Genomic DNA, 17,419 nt, shown 5'->3' on the forward strand with positions numbered 1-17,419 from the left:
GGGCTGATAGAACATTTAATATGAGCTGGAAGTTAACTAGGATGCAAAAGACAAGATGTTAAAGACAGAATATGCTTAAATGGGGAAATACATGGGAGGATGAAAAGGCATTGCATTTTTAAAAAATATGTTCTTATTAATTTTAGAGTAAGAGGAAGGGACACGGATAGAGAGATAGAAACATCAATGAGAGAGAAACATTGATCGATCAATCACCTGCCTCTCGAACACGCCCTGTTGAGGATAGAGCTCACAACTGGGGCATGTGCCCTGACTGGGAATTGACCTAGGGACCTCTTGGTTCATGGGTTGATGCTCAACCGCTGAGCCACACCAGATGGGCAAGGCATCGCATTTTGAGAAATCATTAGAAATTTCTGTGAAGGTGGGTGGGAGATGACACGAGATGAGAGTGTAATGTTGAATTATATTGTAGATGCCTTGCTAAGGTGTTTGATCTATAGCATGCAGATGAGTGGCATGATCATGATTACATTTGTTTTTCTAACAACAACCCTGGCAGAGCGAAAAGGATGAACAAGAGGGACAAATATACAGGGCAAGGACACCAGGGAGAAAGCTGTATCTACCTGATTCAGGTGAGAGGTTGTAACAGACTTGATGGTGGAGCTGGAGCAGGGGCAAATTTGGTAGGCCTTCAAAGGGAGAGTAGGTAAGACTTAGTAACTTATAGAATGTTGGGAGGTGAGCAATGGGAGGATTCTAGGGTGACTTGTGGTAATAGTTTATAAAAAATCCAAAAGGAGCAGAGCTATGGTAAGAGGGTGGGTAGGAATGGAGAAGTGGGGAAATGTTGGGTTAAGTTTTGAACATGTGGTCTTGGTGCTAGTGGGCCTCACATTATCAGGAGGCTGGCATGTAGTCAAATGCTTCTGGATTCTTAAGAGATAATTTCTGGAAAAAGGATGGCCTTCAATGGTCTCACAAATACTCCCACACTTTTTACCTCCATGAAGAATAGGAAGCATGCTACAGATGGAAGTATTTTGGCAGCCTGACTTTAAATCTGGGCTCTCCCTCATCATCTATGAGCAAATTACTTAACCTTATTAAGCCTCAAATTCCTGGTCTGCAAATTAGAATAATAACTCTTGTCTCATAGGGTTGTGTGAGATTGAGATGAGATAAAGCAAGAAAAACATCTGCAGGAAGGACCCAGTAATTGTCTGTTTCATCCCCAACCCCACCCACACTTCTCCTCCCCCACAGATTATCTCAGAACAAGAGTAAAGAACTGAAACAGAAACCAGGCATCCAGTATATGTCTGTCCACTGATGGTTTATCTCTCTAGTGCTGGTCTAGATCTCGGAGTCATTTTAGTGAGGTCCAGGGAGCAGGTCTTCTCTTGAGTTCTGGCCAGTCTGTTTTCCAAAGAGATTGCTCCAGGGATGAAATATGGAATTCCTCAATGTGAGCATCATTGAGGTCCAATCTGTATCAACATTCCAATATGGTAGCTTCATATCTCTCTCTTCTTCTCTGATAAGAGAGTAAGACCTTTGATTTCTCTTGCTGATTGGAATTGAGTCCTTCATGCAATATGGTAATAAAATAGCAATTTCTATTTTGAGGGCTTACATTATATTAGTACTTTAAATGAATCACTTCTTTTCATCCTTGCAAATTGTAATTTTATATTGTGTTTATATTTCTGATCAAGCTGGACAGAGAAATGAAGTGACTTGTCCATAACTTCATAGAAAGTAAGTGAAGAATTTAGGATGTGAAATCAAGTCATTTGAATCCAGAGCCCTTATAACCACTACCTTAACACTGACATTTTCTCTGCCATTTGCCAATCTGGGGTGGGAGAAGAAGAGAAAAAGAGAGAACTAAGAGATGAAAGAAGCAAGGAAGTATTGTGTGTATGTGTGTTTTAATTTCTGTTACATATGAATCATAAGTCATTCTTATTTCTCCATCAAGGGAGGCACAAGGACAAGCAAACAGAATGACATTTACCTATGATTAAAAAATTATGACCATTTATATGCAAATGAGTCTTATGTGTCTGGAAGACTGAAGAGGATTACACGAGTCATACATTTGGGACATTTCTTCTTTTCTCTCACTCCAGGCCAAGTGTAGTTTTAGCAGCATCTGCCAGGGTGGTTAGGAGCAAGGTTGATCATATTGGGTTGTTTCATGTGACACAGTCAAAACTGCATGCTTTTTCTCGTCCTTTTCTTTGCCTAGTATGCTCTTTACCTGCAAAACACTGTCAATGTCCCTCATCGAAGACTGTGTACCTAAGAAGCCTTCTCCACTAAAGATTTAGTTTCAGCAGAGTTAGTCTCTGTAGTGGCAAAGATCATGTTAATTAATTTATTCATTTATTCATTCACATATTGATGCCACAGGTACTCACTGAGCACCTTCTTAGTGCCAGGCATTGTCCTAGACACAGAAGGTCAAGTTTGCACCTGATTCCAGAGCAAATGAGTGAAATAAGTTTGCTATTCACCTCTGGAGATTACATTGACTGGAGAAGACAGGCAAATAAACAAGGATGCAAACATAATGGTAAATGCAGGGAGAAAAATAAAGCAGCTTGCTGGGTTGGTGGGTTGTCAGGGAAACCCTTCTGAGGACAGTTATAGGAATAATGACCTGAGTGAAGCTAGGAAACAGGTCATGTAAAGATTGGAGGTCAGGGGCTGTGGTAGTTTAAAGGTAGCTTCTCTCATAGTGTGACACTTGAGGGAAGAAACCACAGTCATTAATAATGGAAATGATGATGATGATGATGATGATGACGCCAATGTCCATAATACTGACTATTACTCTTGAATATCTATTGGGGTATAGGTACCATTGTGGATATTTGCATTCATTGTTTCTCACAATAGGCCTGTGAGGTAGGTATTGTTGTATCTGATTTGCATATGAAGCAAAACCTTTAGAAAAATAAAATGATTTTTCTTATGTAGCCAGTAAAGAGCATTAGCTGAAACCCAAATTCCAACCTGTCTCCAAAACCTATAACCATCAATGGCCCATTTTCTTGGCATTCCCAGCACCTAACATGGGGGTCTAGCATTATAGATACTTAACAATTTGATAAATGGATGAAGGAGTGACTTCATTAGCCTAATATGCCATTAAGGCCATGTAATATGACTGTTTAAATTTCTGAAACTCTGAGACTGGGATGTATTTAGGCATTTGACAAGTATTGCATTTCTGAGAAGATGGTGGGATAGAGCATGAGGTCCTTAAAGGAATAATGCCATTGTTGAGTGTCACATGTGGATATGAAATACAGTATGGTGATTCTGTCTCTTCCTTCTCCATTGCACACATCTCTTCAGCAAGGAGAATTGTCCTGCTCCAAATCACTATATGCACACTCCTCAAATATATAAACACACACATCCAAACATACACACACATGCCAGAGACACAGACACACAACCAAACAAAGATAGACACTACTCGTACATAGTAGCAAGCAGATAGACACAGCTGTACACAAAGATGTGCATTGACATAGAGGAAACACAATGTTCACAAACTCATATAACTTCATACATAGAGAGGCACCCGAGAAACACTCACTCACACTGGAGCAGAAACCTGAGGACACCAACAGGAATGCAGGCAGGCTACACGCATCATGATCAGCTGGGCTACAAGTTCCAGAGTTAATTTCACAACAGCTGGTTGGGCGGTGGGGTGTGATTTGCCGCTTCTCCCTCTTTTTGTTGGTGTGGCAACAGCCAAGTTCTCCAACACTCAATTCTTACAGGGTTGCCCACCTCCAACTGCTTCTTCCCCTTTCTCAACTTCTTCCAGAGGGGCTGATTGACTGAGTGCCAATTTTCCTGATGGAGCCAGGTAAAAGACTGTCAATGGCACAGCCTCCATGGTACTCTTGCTCCTGTCTTAGGGCCTTGTCATTGAATGGTCTCCATGCCTAGGATGCTCTCTCCCAGACACTGCATGGATCACTCTCTCAACTCCTTCCCATTTTTGTTCAAATATCCCCTTCTCAGTAAATCTTGACTGGATCTATTCATCCTGCAACATGATGATGATGATGATGATGATGATGATGATGATGATATAAACTGTTACTCTTGAGCATCTATCAAGCTCTAGATACAGTTCTAAGCAATTTGTACTCATTTATGTTGTCAATATCATGTGAGGTAGATATTATAGTATCTGATTTATAGTTGAAGCAAAACCCTTAGAAAAATAAACTTACTTGTTCAAGGTCACTCCTGCCATCCCTTCCCTTACCCTGTTCTATTTTTTCTTCATTTTCTGGCACTTACCATTTTCTAACAAATTAGATAATCAACTTATTATTTTTTATTGAATATTTTCTGCCTTACCTCCTCTCCTGAATACACACACTGGAATATAAGCTCCACACAGATGGGAATCTTTCTCTGTTTTATTCCCAAACATGAAGCACAGTGCCTGCTACATAGCAGGCACTTAGTAAGTATGTGTTGAATGAATAATTGAATTATTCATTACTGAGCACATACTTTTGGCCAGGCATTTTCATTTCACCTACATTTTGCTCTGTGAAATATAGATTACTATCATCACCCCGTTTTGCAGATACAAAAAATAAACTGAGGCTTCACAGGGCAGAAGCATTGCTTAAGGTCACAGAACTCGTCTGAAATGGGGCAAAAGAATATATCCTGCTTATTCCAAGGTGCCATATGACTTTATTTCTCTCTAGTCTGGGGACAAGGGTGACAGTAACAAATTACTGTTAGCACAGTGATTCTGAGAACCTTTGGAGAACCACAGAAGGCGGTGTTATTCTTTACTGTGCCCATATCTTCAGGATTGTGATGTTGTCTAGATGTTGAGGGATTTTTCCTCTCCTAATTCTTGTCCCCCATAACCAATTGCTGGGTGTATGTCTTAGAATAAACCATGTCCTATTACCAGGGAAGAAACTCCTGACAAGCTAGAAGGCTTCTCTGCAGCTGTTCCTTGTGATTTCTGGAAGCCTTGAGACTTTTGTGCTTCCAGCTGACTGACCACATGCCAAGGCTTGACAGAGGGACTTCTGGACCAGAAAATTCTGAAAGTCCCACAGACCCCATGCAGAATTTCCTCCTTTCATTGAAGTTTCTCCCTTCTGGGCAATTCCATCACTCTTTGCGGCCACAGCTGGAGCCATCCCAGCTGGCAGCTGCCTCTCACTCAGTGTCATTGGTTATACAAGCACCAATGTTCAGAGCCCCTTACACAGGCTGCAGCCCTTCAGGAAGAGAAGAGTGGTATGGAAGGAGGCAGAGGCGGAGGAAGAGAGGAAACAGGAGGAGAAACACTGGAATGATGATTCCCCTATTTGCCTTCACCCATGTTCCTTCTTTGTCTCATCCTCTTGCCTCACAAGTTATCAACTCCCCTTTATCTTCAGCTACATAATCAAGTAATCACTTATCCAGGTCTTTTCAATTTTTCTCCCATTTTTGTTGCCTATACCCTCTTCTCCAACCTCTCAGTTACCCCCTAGGTCCTGGCTCATACCATATTTTGCCTGGAAACCGTCAACACTCTCCTAAATGACCTACGGGCCTCCAGACATGTGCTCTTCCAGTCACAGGTGGAGTGTCTGACCATGTTCTTCTGCTAAAACTGTCAATGGCCCCTTACTGTTCTGAGATAACATCTACACTCTTTTCCTTGTATTACAAGGCACTGCAAGATTGGCTCATGCGGCCTTCTCTAGCTTCATTTCTCTGGTGCTTCTAGGGCCACTGGTATCCAGTAAGATTGAATTCCAGTGGTGCCTACAGTGTACCCACCCTCTTCTGTCATTTCTTAATGCCTCTGCTTCATCTGAAATACTCATCCACTCTCTGCTTGGCTAACACTCCTCATTCAATACCCACATCATGGGTCACCTCCTCTATTGAACTATTTGCTTTCCTCAATGCCTGAAATGGTTACTCTTTTATGTCTTTGTCTATTCTCAGGACACAACAGGCTAAATGGTTTCAATAAAATCTCAATTCTTGGGACAAAGAACTAATCTGAAAGCTTATGGATGGCATGGAAGAGTTTTGCTCCCTAATGGACTCTACTTGCTAGCAGGTCAAAGGAATCCCGTAACAACAATACTTTGAACAAACCACCAATAACTACTTTTTTTTTTCAGAGAAAAAAAAAATCCTCTCCTTTTCCTAATCCACACATAGTAGAATTCTGCCCATGTGACCTTCTGGGCAAAGAGTGATCAGGGCACAAGTACTGCTGGGCATAGTTTATTTTAAAATTTCTTATTCAGGTATGGAAGCAGAGGGAGGCACAGATGTCTGGGCCCACTCCAACCAGCCCACAGCAGTTCCTCAATGGTGCCTTCTTTCTTGGGAATCAATGCTCATTTGAATGTCATTTGCATGTGGCCTCTCCCCACTCCCAAGGCTTAGCTTATCCATGCTCATCCTCAGGAGCCCACCTCTTTATCTCTCGTCCCTTGCCAAAGACTTCTGGTCGTTTGACATGATCATTTCACCTCGAGAAACTAAGATGTATGGGAAGAAAATCCTCTTACAATGCTGGGAATTTATGGCAGATACTACTGGAGAGATAGAGGATAGATAATGCTGTGTGGTGGTTTCTGAGAATCTACCTTTTTTATATCAATACTACTATTTGTTTTCACAATACTACTTCTGACACCAAATGTATGGGTGTTTTTTTCCACCCCAACCAATTCTCCAGATATCAACTGGGTATCCTATAATTTTTTTTTAAAATATATTTTATTGATTTTTTACAGAGAGGAAGAGAGAGGGATAGAGAGTTAGAAACATCGATGAGAGAGAAACATCGATCAGCTGCCTCTTGCACACCCCCTACTGGGGATGTGCCCACAACCAAGGTACATGCCCTTGACCGGAATCGAACCTGGGACCTTTCAGTCCGCAGGCTGACGCTCTATCCACTGAGCCAAACCGGTTTTGGCGGTATCCTATAATTTAATTCAATTCTGACACTATGCAGAGTTAGCACAGACACCACAGGGTAAGGACTCAATACCACACTCTGTCCCCACTTTAGAAGTGGGACAAGTCTTGGCCACAATGAACTCCCAATCGACCAGCTCTAAAGAAGGGGGCAGGGTTTCTAGTACCCCCCCTCTTTGAGTACATTTATTTGCTAGAACAGCTCACAGAACTCAGGAAAACACTTTACTTAGTATGACCAGTGTTAAAGGATACAGCTCAGGAACAGTAAAATAGAAGCAAAGCATAGGGCAAGTGGTTGAGGGTGGGGCAGGAATTTCCAGGATCTCTCTGGGAGAACCACCTTCCCAGAACCTTGATGTGTCCACCAACACAGAAGCTCTCAAATCCCACTGTTTGGGTGTTTATGGAGGTTCTATTACACATATATTATTCCTTAAGTCATTGGACATTGATAATGAACTCAATCCTCAGCCCCTCTTCACTCCCCAGAGCTCAGGGGTTGGGGCTAAAAAATGTCAACCCTTTAATCATGGCTTGGCCTTTCTGGGAACAGTTCCCATCCTGAAGCTATCAAGGGACCCCCAACCACCTGTCATCTCATTAATATACAAAAAATACTCATCACTCTGGAGATTCCAAGGGTCTTAGAAGCTCCTGTGGCAGGAACCAGGGACTAAAACCAAATATTACAGCAAAAAAATGCCCCTTTCGCCCTGACTGCTCAGGAAATTACAAGAGTTTTAGGAGCTCTGTGCCAAAACCAGGGATGAAGACAAAATATGTATTTCTCGCTTCATCACAACATCACAGATGTATCCCTGGAGTTCAGTAAATTCAGCCTCCCTCCCCGCAGCGCTTGCGTGATGTTTTTCTATTTTCCTCCCCCACACAGATGTAACAGTAGATTCTGAGTGGGGAGGAGGCAGGTTTCTCCTGACTTTGTTCCAGCTGGGAGCCTCGATGCTAACTCAGAAGTGCCTTCCTCGTGGATGGGCAGGCGAGGAAAGGAGATTCAGTCTGCCTGTGTCTGAAGCTCTGCCTGTGTCTGAGTCCTGCCCTGGACAGCAGGTTTCCTGGGGCTCCTAGTCTGAATTGCAGGGTAAGGGAAGGGAAACTTTGGAGGAAGCTTGTCAGATTTCACGCTAACCAGAGAAGAAAAAGAAACATAAAAGCTATCTCATTCCTGCTTTCTCCTCTGGGGCCAGCAGGATGTCTTACTTCTCCATTGTGCTGCACGTTCCCACAGGCTGTGGCCTCTGATCTCTCCTGGCTCTTCTTGCTCTGTTTCCCCCTAGGTCTGAGCATTCTGGAAGGATCCTGCTGGTTGATACCATGCAGCCTTCTCCGGGGGAGGCCGAGAAGTTCTCCATAGTAAGGGAGGGCTTGGCTCTTCCAAATCATCTGACATTGGTCATGGACTTGATATTTCTGATGTCTCATTAGAAGCCATGCATTTCCTGAGGACTAGGTTGCAAAAATCCCCCCCCTCCCCCAAGGTGTTTCTTTGCTCATGATTAGAATTAAAACCTCTCATACTGAGTCAGGAGTTGTTTCAGGAAGATCAGAAGTTAGATTTGGGGATTTATAAAATCATTTTTGAGCTTTAACTGTCAATAAATAACTAATATAAAAAGGGAGGAAAATGAAAGTGGAGAGAAGAGAACTGATTTTCCTGAAGTCATGCACTGAGTTGGAGAAAAGCAGGCAACCTGGGGAGGAAGGATCAGGGCCTGGAAATGGCTGCTAGCCTAGGGGTTGGGCTGGGATGACAGGGGGTGCCACTTAGGGCAGGAGCAGAATGGGAGTACATGGAAAGGGGGAGATATCCTGGGCACCCGAGGAGTGCGGTGTCACAAAAGGGGACCAGTTCATCTGCATTTGTGACTACCCCTAGTACAGCATCGCCTATCTACTAGAAGCAGGCACCATGATTTTAAGGTTCAAAGTCAGCTAATCTTCTAAACAATCCTTTGAAGTGGGAAGAGGTGCAGCTAGAACTTGACCTCAGGACTTTCTGACCCTTGTGCAAGAACTCGACTGCATTACCTGCATTGCCCTCTCTTTCGTTTGCAGGTGTTTAAACCCAAGTATTTAAGCTTTCACAAACTCAGTGGGCTTTTTCTTTCCTTTTTTTTTTTTTTTTTTTTTTGGTGTGTATGATAAATGCTACAAATATCAATTCTCATCATAGGAAGAAATCTGCTTTCACTCTATTAACAGCATCACTAACCATTTATTGATTTTTAGAAGGGAAATTAGAAAAAACAAATGTTGCAAATTATTGCTATTAAGTCCCATTGGAGGGTTGATATACTCACTCCTGTGGGGTGAGAGTGAGAGAACATATGCGTGAGACATGGAAAATAAGAGATGTTGGTGTCGGCAATTGAAAAGTCACAAGGGATAGCCACAGCAAATTAAGGCTTGCCCTTTAAGCCTTTAAGCCACTTCTTTTTTATGTACCTAGATAAAGGAGCATGATACAGTAGAAAGAGCAAAGAATGAAATCTCTAGTCTTTTGCTAACTACATGTGTGACATGGGTAAATCTCTTAACCCCTGTGATCCTGCGTTTATTCACCTGTACTATTTGAATAATAGTAGTGAACCCATGGGGTTTTCTTGAAGACAGAATGGTCATACAAAGTACAGCACACAGTGAGTAGTCAGTACCTACTGGATTCTTATCAGTCCCTCTGACCCCTTTTTCCATTTGGCAGTAGTCTACAACTTGCTTTCTCATTGATGGCACAGAAATCATGGAGTCCCTCCTTTTAGTTTCTAATGCCTATCACACACCCTGGAAAATGTATCCTCCTAAAGCCTCCCTCCTCTTATGTAAGAAGGAGAGTGCAACACTGGTCAGTATCCAGCTGGTCCCCAAGTCTCCCTTTGAAGGGGTATTGAGGGATTGAGGGCAGATTGGCAGGTCTCGGTTCATATGTGGAAAGTAAGACCCCAAGCAAGACCTTGAGAGGCAACTGTGATATACAAAAAGAGTTAAGATCCTCTTGATGAGAAAATAACAGGATTTGAGAAATCTCTGAGGCAGGGAAAAGGAGAAGGGCAAATGTAAGAGCAGAGAAAAGATCTAGGAGAAATACCAGGCATGCAGCATGTGAAGTTCCTCTTGAAAAATGAAACCAAATTGTCTAATACTCAATGTTAAGTGATTTTTTTGGTGGTATTTAGATAAACACATCAAACATCAGTTTGCTTAAAGTGAGTTAATATGTAAAATCCTTGGAACAGCTTCTGGCATATACTATTACTGTTATTGTCATTATTATTATTAGTAGTATTGTATTGTCATTATTATCCAGCCTTGTGTTGGGCACATTTGGGGAGTGAAAGAGTTGAGGGATGCATATATCCTTTCTGATTGGTGTTTCTACTTTCTTGGGATTTATCCTAGAAGTGGGATCACTGGGTGAAATGGGAGTTCCATTTTTAGTTCTTTGAGGAAACTCCATACTGTTCTCCACAGTGGCTGCACCAGCCTGCATTCCCACCAGCAGTGCACGAGGGTTCCTTTTTCTCCGCATCCTCATCAGCACTTGTCATTTGTTGATTTGCAGCACAATTTACCATAGCTAAGATTTGGAAACAGCCTAAGTGCCCAACAGCAGATGCGTGGATTAAAAAACTGTGGTACAGCTACATAATGGAATACTAGACTGCGATAAAAAAAGAAGGAATTCTTACCATTTGCAACAGCATGGATGGAACTGGAGAGCATTATGCTAAGCAAAATAAGACAGTCAGAGAAAGATAAATATCACATGATCTCACTCATTTGTGGAATATAATGAACAACATAAACTGATGAACAAAAACAGATCCAGAGTCAGAGAAGCATCGACCAGACCATCAAATCTAAGAGGGTAGGTAGGGAAGGGTGGGGATAAGGGAGAGAGATCAACCAAAGGACTTGTATGCATGCATATAAGCCTAACCAATGGACACAGACACCAGGGGTGTGAGGGCATGAGTGGGGGGGCTGTGGGGATATTGGGGGGTTAAGGACACATACTAGTATGTAATACCTTAATCAATAAAAAAAAAAAAGAGTTGAGGGAGTGGCACTATCCAAAGTGGATGCAAGATGATACAGGGTGGGGCAAAAGTAGTTTTACAGTTTTGAGTACATGAAACACAGTTTATTCTTGTATTGCTATTCATTACTTATTGTATTATTTTCCATATGAACAACTGTAAACCTACTTTTGCCCCACCCTGCATGCAAACTAAACTAATTTAGTGGAAGCAGAAACTGAGTGTCCAAATTGCTTGGAAAAGTCAAGGCTCCCCTAACCTGAACCCAAGGCTGTCTAAGCCAGTCACTAAAAGACCAGTGCTATTTGATTCCACTTATATGAAGTACCTAGAGTGGTCAAATTCACAGAAGCAAGTTAGAATGGTGGTTGATAGAGGATGGGGAGAGAAGGGAATGAGACATGGTTGTTTAATAGGTATAGAGTTTCAGTTTTGCAAGATGAAAACATTCTGAAAATGGGTTGCCCAACAATGTGAATTATATTAACACTTGAGGCCCAGTGCATGATTAAATCCTGCACGTGTAGGGTCCCCTAGGCCTAACCTGCCATCCAGGCCATATCCACTGCCCTGCAAAGCCTAGCACGCTCTGCGGACACTGCTAGCAGCCTGCTCCCCGCTTTCGCTTTCGATCATGGGGGAGCTGGGTGCCTGTCTGCTGGTGCACCAGGCCTTTCAGAAGCCTCTGGCACGGCAGAGGCTTCTGAAAGGCCTGGTGCCGGAGCGGACAGGCACCCAGCTCCCCGGCTTTTGATGGTCCGCGGCGGGATGTGGGCTCGCTGCCCCAGAGGCCCCTTCTGTGCCTCAGCACAGCCATGGCGCAGACGCTGAGCTCGCGCTGCCGCTGGCGACACAAGCTCAGCGTCCCACCGGCCCAATCAGCCACCCCGGCCACGCCGAGTTCCGCCCCCCATGCCTCCTGGTCAATTGTGGGCATAGCGAAGGTATGGTCAATTTGCATATTTGTCTATTATTAGGTAGGATTACTGACCTGTACACCTAAAATGGCCACATTGGTAAATTTTACGTTATATGTATTTTATCACATGTAAAAAAAAAGTGAAGTTGATTGCATTAAATATTTTATAGGGGGAATAACAACTTGCTTCAGCTCCTCTCACCTCACCCTACTTTGCTCTGGATCCCCAACTACTGCAGATGTGGGCAGCATGGAGGGGCCCAGGGGAGGTGGAGGCACTTTGGCTGGTCTCCTGCATTGGGGAAACCAGACAGGACTGTCTTTGTCCATCAGCCTTTCCATAGGAAGACAGACTGTTCTTTCAGCCCAATACAGTATGGTAATTGCTCCCACGCAGCTAGGGGGGCCCTCCCAGCAGCTCAGCCTCGGTGTCATTTTGGGATCTGTCATGTCCTATCGCCCTGCGCTGGGGCCGCACCGGTGTCCTCTTCTGCTTAAGTTGTTTATATAGGTGGTTGAAAACACTTTGCTTGTACAAACTAGAAACTATTAGATTAGGCCAGCGGAGACAGCCAGAGGCAATCTCTTAACAAAGTGAGTGGGATTCAAAGTAGGCATGGAGAGCAAATATTATTTCACTGGGAGTCGATTAGCGGGCGCTCTGCGGATGAGCTGTAACTGCTTTGTTAACTTAGCTGGGGGAGGCAAGCGGGGGCCAAGTAGGCACCAGCTGGGTTTGCAGGGAGCAGCCTGGGATGAAATGTGATTCCGGGGGGGTTGGTGAATGCATCAGGCCTCTCTCCACACATGCTCCCCCCTTTCTTTATTTAAAGTACATGATGGAGCTTAGCAGCTGAGAAGCCTCAGTTTGCTCTAAAATTTCTCATTTTAATTCAGGCAAACACTCTATAAATCCAATGTATCGGAAAGCAAATATTGAGGCTGAGTAAGAAGGTCCATTAGATGGAGTGCTTAAGTTCTAGGGCCTGTGCATGTGCATGTGGGGGTGGGGGGGAAGAGAAGCCTAGAATGAGAGCCTAGAATGTGGGTAGGGACAGGGAATCTGAGAAAGGTGGGCCTGGGAAGGAGTTGGGAGCAGAAGTGGAGGAAAGGGTAGGATTTAGGGCTTGTGGGGGATAAGTCAGTATAGAAAAGGCTAGGTTTGAAGGGAATTCTTGGAGCTTCTGGTGGAAAGAGAATTGGAAAGGAGGTGTCAGATGAAAATTGATAATGGGGAATAGAAAGGAAGCATCTCTGTGGGAAAGGAGGGGGGGCAGAAGGGGGCTCAGTCACTTGTAAACATGTGTTATATAGTGACTGTCTTCTCATAAGCAAATGCAAGAGGTATGAAGGTCAGAGGTAAGTTAAAGAGTTCGAATGATGGTTTATTTTCATTGTTTTGCAATGGGGCAGCTGGGGATTTTGGAAAAAGTTCCAAACTTGTCTTTGAATTTTCTCAAAGACTGTGAGCATCAGGGTGGCCAAGGAACTGGTACTGATGTGGGGTTTTCCAGGGATGCTCACGGGAAGGAGGAGGGTCTTTGAAACATGCAGGTAATGTTCATAGTGGTTAAGGACATGGGTTCTGAAATCAGGAAGACATGGATTTAAATCCCATCTTGATCATGTTCTAGCTGGATGACCTTGGAGGAGTCACTTACCCCCTTTGAGTCTGTTTACTGATCAGTAGACTGGGAATAATTATACCTTCTTTGGATATAATTATAATACTTCATGTGGAGACAAAATGTGGTAATGCAGGTATGCTTAGCACAATGACTGAAACAAATAAAATTATCATTTAAACTTAGCTTTAAAAAAACTGATGTTATAAGAATAATTCTCAAAAACAACTTCTCCAAGACACCTCAAAGGATTCTCCATATCTTTCAGCAAAAGTCTTACGGAGCATGAGGACTTTCCACAGAGTTACTGGGTGGACATGACCTCCATGTTTTTTCTTCTTTTCTACAGCAGCTCTGGGAATATTTTATCCTGGATCCTCCATGGTTATTTGCCGTTCCACATTTTCCACACAGTTTTTTTTTTTAATTGATTTTAGAGAGGAAGTGAGAGGGAGAGAGAGATAAAAACATCAATGATGAGAGAGAATCATTGATTGGCTGCCTCTTGCACGCCCCCTACTGGGAACCAAGCCCCCAACTCGGGATTGTGCCCTTGACCGGAATTGAACTCAGGACCCTTCAGTCCACAAGCCGATGCTCTATCCACTGAGCCAAACTAGCTAGGGCCACACAGTTTTTACAGAAAGGGAAGTAGCCATGTACAATGATCCACCATGAGAGTCTCTCCTGTATCATATTAATGTCAGCACTTCTGCTTTTCAGTAGAAGTTAAAGATTAGTGAAGGTGATGCTTTGAATCCTCCCTTCCAACTCCAAGGTTTTAGAAAGATCATTAGCACAACATCATCTACACTAATAAAAGAGTAAGATGCAAATTGACCAAACCTTTGCGACACCCACCAGCCAATCAGGAGTGAGTATGCAAATTACTACAACAAATATAGCGGGTTAATTTGCATATGCAGGTGCCGAGCGGCTGGGGGCGGGGCACTTGCGTCTTCGCCATGGTGAGGACGCAGGCATTCCGCACTGCCTCAGCTGCTCTGGGCCTCTGGGCAGCGTGGGAAGGTGGAAAGGCTGCAGTGAAAGTGGTGCTGGCAGCCAGGGGAAGGAAGGCCCGTTCTTGCACGAATCTTCGTGCATCGGGCCTCTAGGAAGAAATATAGCTGATAATGAAAACAACCACCCTTTACTCAGCTCTTTCCATGTGCCAGGCTCAGAATGAACTCTTTTACAGGACTTTCCCCATGTAGTGACTATCCCAGCCCTTATGATGGGAACTACATTTATCAACATGCTTTGTTCAGGATTATACACCTGCTCAGTGGCAGGGCTGAGACTTGAATAGGTTCAACCAGATATAAAGGCAAGTTTGAAATTGAAGACTGCCATCATCAAATGAGGCTCCACAATGGGAGCCAAAATGGGGACGAATTACAAAAGCCTTTATTCCCAGGTGAGAGCCTTGGCTATTAGGAAAAGATGATAATTAATCCCCTGAGATAAAAGAGGAGTAAATGTAATTTTGCCCCAAATGAAGTTGTCCTAATTGTTACTATTATACAGTGCTTTGGACTCTTAATCAATGATGTTAGCAGTTTTCAGTGTTAATTTAATTAGTGCAAAGGACCCTGCTGGTAGAAATATTGGATAATTAGTGTTTTATGTAATGGCTTATGAAGTACTCTGTAAAAAAAACTCCAATAATCACAGATTCTCAGCAGAACTTTTATCAAAGCACAATATTTAAGTGAATAAATTCTTGCTTGGAGGCTGGTCAGATAAAACATCGGTTGGGGCATCAAAATTCTCAATTTCTATTGCACATTCCAAAAGGTAAAGAATAAGAGTTATATTTGGTTCTTCCAGAAACAAACAAACAAACAAACAAACACTTCTAGGGGTGACTGGCCACAGAGATTTTCTCAGCAGTGATGCCTCAATGACAATGAAGATCCAAGAACTATGAACTTGGGTTCTGGCTCCTGAGAAGAGAAAGAGCCCCAATTTTCTCGCCTTGAATAACTGAATGGGAAGAAATTTTGGATAAAGAAAGGATTTCAGGTAAAGTCTAATAATATAACTAAATGAGGTTCTGGGTAACTCCCAATGTGCTCATGAGCTGGGGGATGTATTTATTTTTAACTGAATATATTCTATGTCTCAGAGAGAATGACTGGAGTTGTTCTGATGACAAGGGACTGACTATAGGCATTTGCAGGGAATATCAAAGTAAGCACTTAAAACATGTCCTTTTCCATGTTTTATTAACCACATACAATTCCCAAGCAGGTGGGTAAAGACTCATCATGAAGCCTGATGATCGCAGCTGCAGGTAAAGTTTCTGCCTGTCCAACTGCCTGATAAAGCATGCACCCCCTTAAACCCCAGTGCATGTAATAGAAGTGACCATCTGGGCCATCTAAGCCAAATGAGATTCAATTCTCAAGACGAGAAACTATGGGAGAAAAAATATTACATCTGTGTTGGCTGACAAAATTCCTCTTCCTATCCCTGTTGGTGCCTTTTGCCACCATAGAGCCTCTCATGGGGAATATTCTACCAATAATTTACAAATCCAATAATCTCTTATATTCATGGACTGACTAATACTATGGCTCCCTGTGCTCTTGGACTGGCTAATGCTATGGCTCCCTGTGTCAGAAAACTAAAGTCTTGGAAACCAGATTTGCAAGGTTTTCAACTCTAATGTCCACTGGCATCTAAAACCCAAGACGTTCCAAACTGAGCTCTATTCCTTTGCTTTAAAGCTGAATTTCTTTCTAAATTTTCTTAGTTGGTGAGTTAGTGGCTACACCATCTTCCCAACACCAGAACTAGAAATCAATGGATTATTCCTCCCTCCTCCTTCTCCCCTTTATTCACTGCTCATATGGTTTTAGCAGTAGAGCCTGCAGTTTATATCTTATTTTCTTAAGTTTGTACTCTTCCTATCCATCAATAATATTACTGATTCATTTAAAGTTTTTCCCAGCTCTTGCCTGGATTATAAAATGGTTTCAGAGCCAGATGGGAAACTAGTCTTGCTCCCCGAATCTGGCCTCTTCACACTCATTGCAGTCAGCCATCTGAAACACAAATATGACCCTGCCATTACCATTTCACCTCTGTAATGAGCCTTCATGACCCATGAGATAAAGTCCAAACACTTCGGCACAGCATCAATGACCCTTTCTGACCTGTCCATGCTTAAGCCTCCAACCTGCTCCCCAACAGCTTCCTACCTCAAACGTGTGCTCCATTTTCATGTTATTAATTAGCTATACATGTCTTTCTAATTTTTATTACTGAGCCTTTTCTTTCTTTTTCATTTTTTTCTCCTCTTTTTTTTTTTCCTCTTCCAGGAATACTTTTCCCACTCCTACTCACATGGCCTTCAGGAAGCCAAATGTCACCAGCCACTCTGCAAACCAAACCCAGGAGGTTGTCCCCAGGGATGCTTTTGTAGAAATTATAAATCCATATTTCTATTTCTTATAGACTGAGCTCATTGTTGTCAGAAACCATACTTTCTGTTTTGAATCATGAATACCTAGGACAGAACCAAGCAATTAGCAGATATACACCATATGTTTATTTCACACATACATTCCTGAATATTACTGAATAATTTATCTAAAGCCAAAAAAGAACTTAAGCCTAACCAGTCTTCTTATTTTAAATTGAATTATTTTCATTGTACCTTATTTGCTTGTTTAAACATCAACCTCTGCCTGGATTTTGTGTGTTTAGAATACACACATTCATAGACAACTGAGGAAGTTTTACTGATAGGCTATGAATAAGGGAATTTGATCAAGAATGTACATTAGAGAAAAAAATTCCAGAAGACTATGAGGAAGATTTAATAGTGAACAAATAAAGTG

At 42.6% G+C, this 17,419-nt stretch overlaps 1 long non-coding RNA gene across 1 annotated transcript in view; it reads right to left on the minus strand.

The window, feature by feature from the left end:
• Positions 1–4,005: 4,005 nt before the first annotated feature.
• The window catches only part of LOC129150971 (uncharacterized), a 48,156-nt gene continuing 34,742 nt past the window's right edge, over positions 4,006–17,419 (minus strand). Inside the window, exon 4 of the long non-coding RNA XR_008557763.1 lies at positions 4,006–4,042. This is a non-coding gene — a long non-coding RNA (uncharacterized LOC129150971). The remainder of the gene's footprint in view (positions 4,043–17,419) is intronic.

The sequence above is a fragment of the Eptesicus fuscus genome, chromosome 12 (genome assembly GCF_027574615.1).
Source record: "Eptesicus fuscus isolate TK198812 chromosome 12, DD_ASM_mEF_20220401, whole genome shotgun sequence".
Taxonomy (NCBI): Eukaryota; Metazoa; Chordata; class Mammalia; order Chiroptera; family Vespertilionidae; genus Eptesicus; species Eptesicus fuscus.